Source organism: Bos mutus, chromosome 6 (genome assembly GCF_027580195.1).
Source record: "Bos mutus isolate GX-2022 chromosome 6, NWIPB_WYAK_1.1, whole genome shotgun sequence".
In the NCBI taxonomy this organism is placed as follows: Eukaryota; Metazoa; Chordata; class Mammalia; order Artiodactyla; family Bovidae; genus Bos; species Bos mutus.
Genome location: NC_091622.1, coordinates 11227347 through 11236252, shown reverse-complemented (window position 1 = coordinate 11236252; position 8906 = coordinate 11227347). Strand labels below are relative to the sequence as shown.

The following is an 8906-nucleotide window of genomic DNA, read 5'->3' as shown; positions in this document are numbered from 1 at the left end:
ACTTTAGTAAAAGTCAACCTATAATTTTGGGACTTCAGAACTATGGGGGAAAAGATCCCAAAAGTGGACTGTATAGTATTTTTTGCCACTTTTGAATATATGTGCCTTGGTAGTTTTAATGAAGTTTGTATTTAAACTTCTTTGGTGGTTGAAGGAAACCAATTTAACTGCATCCCTTTATGGATGACAGTAGTCAAATCATCACTTGTCTATTGGGCCCAGCCCCAGCAATATCTTAATTAGCAAAGGGATCTGAGTCTGAGGTGACAACTTACCCTCTGGCTCTTGAATTCTATTTGCTTCTTCATTAATCAAAAGAAAAATAAATATGTTAGAATGATTAAGTAAGAGCCCTGCCTTTCCATCAAATGTTTAGGCTTCTGGAGTTAGGAGACATGGGTACTTCCTATTGTAAATTACATTCTACCGGTTAACTTATTAATAAATGAGTGAACTGATCTTGCATGGAAAAAGGATGAGAGATTAATTAATAGTGTTTAGTAAATATTAAAATGAATTGGTCCAAAATTGAGTTAGATACCATGTATTCCTAATATGAGTTAACTCCAAAATATAAAGCCATCTCCCATTTTCCCAAGGAGAAGGTCCAAAAGGTTTGTGACTTTTTTATTAGCTATGCCATAACTATAAAATATTAACCTTTAATATTTAATTTATTAAATGTTATAAGACTTTCAAAATAACATATATAATTATCTTATTTAGATAGAAGTATGCTTTTTCACATTTCTTGTGAACACTTATTCGCTTTTCTTTATGTATCAAAGTAGTCTTATCACCTTCAGAGTTGCTTGTTGAATCATCTTCACTGAGAGAACATAATTTCGTCTGACCACATTTTTTTAGATAGAACACATTTTGGATTAGTATTAATATATGTTATTCTCACTGGAAAATTTATCCTGAGAGCATACAATTGCAAAACTTTAATACATTTTTATATTGTCCTGTGTACATGCATTTATGATCTCCAAAATATAACCATACTTTCTGCTTTTTAAGTAAACTTTACAAGCCTTGTTTACAACAACACTTGCACCTGTGAAATCATCCCAATGAGAGTAATGAAGAAATCTGTATTAAAGTTTTTTCTTGTTTCGTTCATCAATTTATTCAGTTAATCATTTAATGGTAATATTGACATTTGTGATTTCAAGCTAACATGTTTTCTTTCCCAAGCAGTATTTGATTAGTCAAAATTTAGTAAATTGAAAGAGGATGGGTTATAACTAGACTTTGTAAGAACTTGGATATAAAATAACTTATCTGAGGGTTAATATTTTAGGAGGAAAAAACCTTTGGCTTATATTTGTGTAAGGCCAGCAGTAGTAATAAGGTATAATTCATAGAATTTTTATCACTGTTTTAAAGCAAATTCATACTAATTATCATTACTTCTGAATTCTACATTCAATTTTATTTTGTGTTTTTATCTGAAACTGGTTACAATGAATAAAAATTATAACAAGCAACAGGAAATTCTCTAAAGGTTTTATATATTATATAAAAGAGATATACATACTTTCTTTCATTAGACTGAGTACCTTGTGGAATATACTCTAGTGTTGATATGTGGGAGCAAATTTAATTCAACCTTAATCTTAGGACTTTTTTTCCTTTAAACGTAATAATGTCTAAATTTGACCCTATGGTAAAAAGTTATTTTGATCTGTATATTATCAACTTTTGCTAGTGCAAAAACAAACTCAAAATTTCAGCAGCTTTCCACAATATACATTTTTTTTTATTGTTCTGTATGTTACTTGATCCAACCAGTCTATTCTGAAGGAGATCAGCCCTGGGATTTCTTTGGAAGAAATGATGCTAAAGCTGAAACTCCAGTACTTTGGCCACCTCATGCGAAGAGTTGACTCATTGGAAAAGTCTCTGATGCTGGGAGGGATTGGGGGCAGGAGGAAAAGGGGACAACAGAGGATGGGATGGCTGGATGGCATCACTGACTCAATGGACATGAGTCTGAGTAAACTCCGGGAGTTGGTGATGGACAGGGAGGCCTGGCGTGCTGTGATTCATGGGGTCGCAAAGAGTCAGACACGACTGAGCGACTGATCTGATCTGATCTGATGTTTCTTGAAAGCTCTTCTTTCCTGAGCTTCACTGAGCTCAGCCCAGCTCTAAGAGTCCTCTCATGCCTCTAACCACTGTAAAGGAAGAGTCACCATCTGAGAGGTGATGTTCTCGTGGCAGAAGGCAACTGCTTAGATAAGACAGAGCCAACCCAGACAAAGCATTAAAGCTTCTATTTGTGTGTCACATCTACTCACACTCCATTGACTAAAGAAAGTCTTATGGCTAAGCCAGTGTCAATGGAGCAAGAGCATATACTCCCTATCAATGGGAAGCATGACAAGGGTTGGGAGGAGGCATATAAGTGTGAGCAAATAATAAATCTACTCTAGCCCATTAGCTGATAACTAAATTGTTTTGCTGAGTCCCTTGCAATTTGCGAAATTTTCTTAAAAATCATTAGAATCAAAGTTAATGTAATTGAGTATGTAGGACACACACTATTTTTGAGTACCTGTAATGGCCATGAATCAGATGAAGGTCAATCATATGAAATATGAAGATTATATGAGATTTGAGAGAAGATACTGAATATATTTTCTGATGTACTTATATTTCCTCATGATGCCATCAGAAATAGTTTCCTTCATGGTTTTTAACTTCTTAGAATAATTTTCATGTCTGAAGCCTGTTTGGGAGTTTTGCTTCCTGTACTATTCTTGTCACTGCAGTATCCAAGTCTGGTTCTCTTCCAGGTCTCCTGGAGATTCTAGGAGGTATTTAATTTCCTTTAGTATTTCTGCTAAAGTAGTTAGGCTAAACTCTTTTCCATATATATCCTATGGAATGGATATGTGGCTTCAAGAAGTTAATGTATAAGAAGGTACCTAGCATATGGAATGCATTTTAAAAGTCATATCCTTTTCTAGTCCTAGGATTTCCTTATGAAAATGTTGATATATTTGCTACTCTTAAGAAATGCTTTATTGTTAATTTTTTGGCATGATGTCCTCAAACTCTTAAGAACAGCTTACCCTGTTTCAGTGTCAATGATATTTCTCATTGATACTGAAAGCCTGGGAGTGATAATGAACATAAGTAGAAAAACTTTTCTACTTATGTTCCTGCCACTGTCTGATGATGTCTCTTAGCCAATCATATGTCCTAGATTATCAGAGGACAATTCCAACTTACAATATGCTGCTTCATGTCCCCATAAATATAATTTTATCTTGAACATCTATGTTTTATGTTTTGCTTCATGAAATATATGCTATCCTTGGAGCTTCCAGCTTGGTGAATATGGAGATTCAGGGAAAGGCATGCCCTAGAAGAGGTCATGAAAGCTCCTGCCCTTTCCTATAACCTCAACATATGCATTTCTTCCATCTGGTTGTTCCTGAGTCATATCCCTTTGTAACAAACCAGTCATCTAGTTTTGGGTTCAGCTCCCAGATGATGTGTTCCTTCTTAGACAACTTGACAGAAAAATTAGGAGAGGATACAGAAAGCAAAATTTTGATGATTATAAATTTGTGACCAAGAAAGCCCTTCAAAATATAGGGCTCACATATCCTGTTGGATCACTTTTTCTCTGGGCTTATATGCATGAATTTTTCATGGATATAACTCTATTGTAAGACTCATGAAATGCACAATAATCCGTGTGCTTATGAAGGATATGGGAAAGATAAGATCCACAAAAGACAAAAGAAGCATGTGCAAGAAGAATCCAATTAAAGAAATTGCCAAAAGTTGACAAAGAGCTAGCGCTTAATTGAGGAAGAGGAGGAGAAGCAAAAATCTGCATAGAAGAAGAAAGTTAAGAGCCTTCCTAATATTCTTTCTTACGAGTGATGGTTTAAAAGTTACATTTGAGAGAATTGACTTCCAAGGAGACAAACAGAAGTGAAGAATTTAGGCTTTTGAATTCACCTGCTTAAAAATTATTGGAAAAAGGAAGAAGAAACTAAGATTCTTAGAGCAAGAACTTCATGATAAAGAAGAGAAAGAACTGGGAGGAAAACAAAGTGATGCAGAAACTTTTGAGTTCAGATGTTGAAAAAAACTGGGTGGAAGAGATCAGGAAACAACACAGACTTCTCCACCAAGCAGAAGCAGCAGGAAAGACTCATGGAGGACCATCAGATGGTCCACTAATTCCAGTTTTATGTGATCGAAGCTGGAGAAGAACTTGGAAGCTTCAAAGATACAGCCACAAAGCAGAAGCTGATGAATAAAACTCTTGAAGACTGTTTGAAACTTGAAGTAGAAAATGGAACACTGAGTGTTTTGGGCACCACAATTTGCAGTAAACAATTGACATTCACATTAAAGAGTTTTGAACCGTAGAAGCGATGGGTGGCTGGAAAGCTCCACCGACAAGAAAGGAAAACACTTCTGGTTCAGCCAGTCATCAAAGTTAAGACATGAAAGAGGCTGGCTGCTTCTTTGAGCAGCCAGTGATTTGGAAGGAGCGTTTCTCCTTCAAATTGATCATCATCAGAATACATCAAGTGCTTCCCTGGTGGCTTAGCTGTAAAGAATCTGCCTGCAATGCAGGAGCCACAGGAGATGTGGATTCACCCCCTGGGTCGGGAAGATTCCCCTGGAGGAGGGCATGGCAACCCACTCCAGTATTCTTGCCTGGAGAATCCCATGGACAGAGAAACCTGGCAGGCTACAGTCCATGGGGTTGCAAAGAGTCAGACATGACTTAGCAAGCATGCACAGAGTACATTAAACAAAATTGGGGGAATGTCCACTTTTAATGTTTTATGTAAATTCCACCTACAACTAAAAAGTTAAGATTTGACCACTTGTCCCTATATATTATGGGTAAGACTTTGAAACTGAACCCCTTTCCCCACCAAATGGTCAGTGCATCACCCCCAGGGTGCTTTCTATGAGTTGTTGCTCCCAATAGACATTGTTATTTTCTCATGGTTTTCATCAAGTAATTCAGGTTGTTATTTTTTAATATTGTAGTATATTTTTTAACATGATATGAGTGTCACGAAAGGTTATCCTGTGCTAAAATGAAAATTGCTCATGCCCTGGGGACTTCTTTTCTTCCAATGCCTGCCTCCATTCACTATCCAGTCAGCAGCCCAAGCAGTGGGAACTGCAGACCAGTCTTCCAGTGGCGAGTGGAGCTCTCCATTCTTCAGCAGGAAACTGCTGCATAGGCACTGAGGACACCCCACCTTCAGCCCAGCCTGGGACCTGGGATTGAGTAGCAGTAAATTTGGGAACTGGAGCAGTTCATTCATCCTGAAATCCCTCCTTTGTAACAGTCTTTAATGCAACAGCCTGAGCTTCCTTTTCAGTCCCTTTAGGGACTCTGAAGAAGTAGAGATTACATGTGACCTTCCATGGGTGTTCACAGGAGAAGGTGCCATGCTTGTGCCGAACTTTCTGGGTCAGCATCCACCACATCAGACTTACCAAGTGAGCCCCCTTGTTGTAGAGGATGGTCTCTGTCATCCTCACTAGAGCTTTCACATGGTGCAGAGGAGCGTCTGTATTCTGCTGAGTGACTGTAGGCAGGTTAACATAAAGTGTCGCTGTGAGAGGCTAGTGACCAACCCTGGGTCAGTCACCACCAGAAATCATGGCTCACAGAAGGCTGCCTGGATCTGGCTGGTGAAGATTCCAGGAGTTAAGTGGCCAGCAGTCGGAGTGGCTCCAGTGGCAGCTGCAAACTTTAGCACAGCTCAATCGCCAGTATTCTTGGGTTATATGATACTGGTATCAGCTGAGTTTGCCAGCAAAAGCTTCTAAGTTTTTCCCAGTTTCTGTACAGATTTATGAATTAAATTCCACTTTTTTTTGGTAGATATGCTGTTCCATTTGGAAGTCAAGGTTAATGTCACCTAGTGGGTTACTGCTGCAAGGAATCTATGGGCATCCTTATTTCTCATTAGGAAAACATCAAGATCTCTGGATGTCATGAAAGTTTCCCATTAAGTTACAATAGGAGCCCAGAACAATGCTATGTGGACTCCTCTCTGGTTAGCCCAGAAAAGTGAGTTATATTTTTATTTGGTGCCGGGGACCAGCCCCGGCTGATCCAGGGAATTCGAAGCGGGGACGGCGTCGGCGAAGATCAGGAAACAATTGCTTAATTAAACGTTAATTAAGGATATAAAGAGTAATAGAATGAGGATAGCTCAGTAGGAAAATTCAGTGGAGAAAAGAGGCTGAAATAAGGATAGCTCAGTGAGGAAATTCAGTGTAGAAAAGAGGCTGAATAATTCAGCCAGAAGGTAAGAGAAAGAACGACATGGTGAGACCAAGTTTCGGTGAACAAGGCCCGCACTTTATTTTCCAAAGTAGTTTTTATACCTTAAGTTATGCATAGAGGATAATGGGGGGAAGGGGTAGAGTCATGCAGTAAGCCAGGCTTTCTTCCTGCAAACATATCATATGCAAAAGTTTAGGTGATTTGCATCATCTTCTGGCCCGGAGGCCTTTTTCTCTAAAGGTGATTATTCTCAAGTCAGGCGCCAGCCTCCAAAAAGCATTAGATAAAGTTGCATTCCTACAGAGCAAAGGTGTGGTGGGCTATAACAAGAAAAAGAATTAACTCAAGGGTCCCAGGTTACAAACATTAAAGCGACTACTTACACCAACTATATTAATCAATACACTGCCAGGGACACAGCAGGTAAGGGATATGGAAACTTAGCAGCAAACATTGGCTCAACAAGTGAAAATCCCTTCACCAATACAATTTCTAATCAATCTTTTAACTACTCAAAAGAATCTGTGTTTAGACAGTTTAGAACATCTCCTGCCTCTCACAGTTGGGAGGCTCTGAACAATCACATGTGGCCGGAAAAACCTATTCAAGCAGGCTAGAGGATTTCCAAAGGAGTTTGTAGGTTAAACACTGTCACACCCAGGAATTATTAACTGGAGCTGTAAGCTAACTCTTTTTTCAGAGAGGTCGTGGGGGACAGCCCCCCGTAAAGTCAGAGGTGTAGGTGAAAGCACAAAGCAGAAAGTAGGCAGACTCTGGTTTTGGGGGTAGATTGCTCGAGAATTTCCAGGGAGACTCCTGAGGCTTGATCCCGCCTTTGCGTATGCCAAGCCTCCTTCCTCATGACCTTTGCCAGAGGCGGAGCTCGCTCCCTGCAATTTGGACTTTTATTATTATCAACTCACACAGGTTTTCAGGTGCACTGTCGGTTTATATGTCTTTATATAGTGAATGATCACGATGTTTTCCAGTTTTTCTTTAGAAACTGATTTTTGCAAAGTTGGAAACATCTTTTATGTAACAGCTAGCTTCAACACTAATCCCTCAAATGGGGTGCTAAAATACTTTCTCAGTTTAGACTTTCTTTTTTAAATTGTTTAACAAAGATCTTGTTAAAATTGTTTTAACAAGCAGCTTTTATTTATTTTTTTATAGTTTTTGGTAAAAAAAAATGTGAGGTACTGAAAATAGTTTTTCAGGAAACTAATCTAGCAGTGGTAGGCAGAGTTGTTTAGATAAGGACAGCTCAATTAGTACATCAGTTCATAATTGAAAAATGAGACAAGGTTCTGCAGTCAAAAGCCAGAGATGGAAACAAAATTTAATGAATAAGCGTCGGATGCCTTTTAAAGGATGTGGTGCTAGTGGTAAAGAACCCACCTGCCAGCACAGGAGATGTAAAGACATGTGGGTTTGATCCCTGGGTTGGGGAAACCCCTAGAGGAGGGTATGGCAACCCACTCCAGTGTTCTTGCCTGGAGAATCCCTTGGACAGAGGAGCCTGCTGGGCTATACTCCATGGGGTCGCAGAGTTGGACATGACTGAACTGCTTAGCATGCACACAAACTTTTTAAGGGAAGAATGATAGGAATTGGTTCAATGTACGTTCTAAAGAGATATGTCACAAATGATCCCAAAATTTGAGACTAAGAAGAATGTACCAGTGCTAGAAACATAAAATGTTGGTGTGCTGCCCCATTGTTTTTCTCAAAGTTTGTTTTATTAGATTTTAAGTAAACAGTTTATGGTGACAACAGTTTACAAATATGAACACTGAAGAGTCTTGGGAATTTTTTTTTCTGTCTTTGATACACATTCTTAAATAACCAAACTCATGTTTTGTTATATTTCATTATAAGCACTAATTGTGTTGTGAGCTAGTGGCGCCGGATAAACAGGAGTTTCTGTCTTCCCTCTAACTTCCTACTATAGCTGGGCTACTCCTCCTGTTCCACATTGGTACCAAGTCATAGGTGACTGGTTGCAATGATCGGCTGTGACATGAGACCCCAGGCTCCCGACCTACTTCCATTCCTGCCCCTATATGCCAGAATTACCTCCCACTACATATCTAAGCCCAAGCATACTACATATATGGAATCATGTGCAATGGCAAATGTTCTGGCTGATCAGGAGTCTGGAAGGAAAATGGTTAAAAGACCAAGTTCAAGGAGGTCTGGTGTAGAGGCGTGTGGATCGACATAGGAGAATGGGCACATGTGGAGAACAGAAAGTGCCTTGCTGTCTCTGGGTATAGGACCATGGCACCTCGTTCATAAAAGATTGTCACAGGAATCCCATAGAATGTAGTCTTTCCTACTTTCTCTGTCCATCTGACAATGCCTTATCCACAATTCTAAAATCCAAAGACCTCTGACATCCAACAGTTATTTTTCTTTTTGCAAACTCATTTGGCAGCAGAAAATTAGTTGAAGTGACATGATGACATTTATAGTTGTAATTACTATTAATAAAGGCAATAAATCAAATAACCCAGATGTCACATGATTTTCCAATACAGTAAGGATTTCAATGGTGAGAAGAGCACCAACATTACTAAGAATTGAGGTGGTGACTCTCTCTTGCAGCCTG

At 38.9% G+C, this 8906-nt stretch overlaps 1 pseudogene; it reads right to left on the bottom strand.

Annotated features, from left to right (window-relative positions):
* Window positions 1–5072: 5072 nt before the first annotated feature.
* Window positions 5073–6002, bottom strand: LOC138988263 (small ribosomal subunit protein uS2 pseudogene; annotated as a pseudogene).
* Between the last annotated feature and the right edge of the window lie 2904 nt (window positions 6003–8906).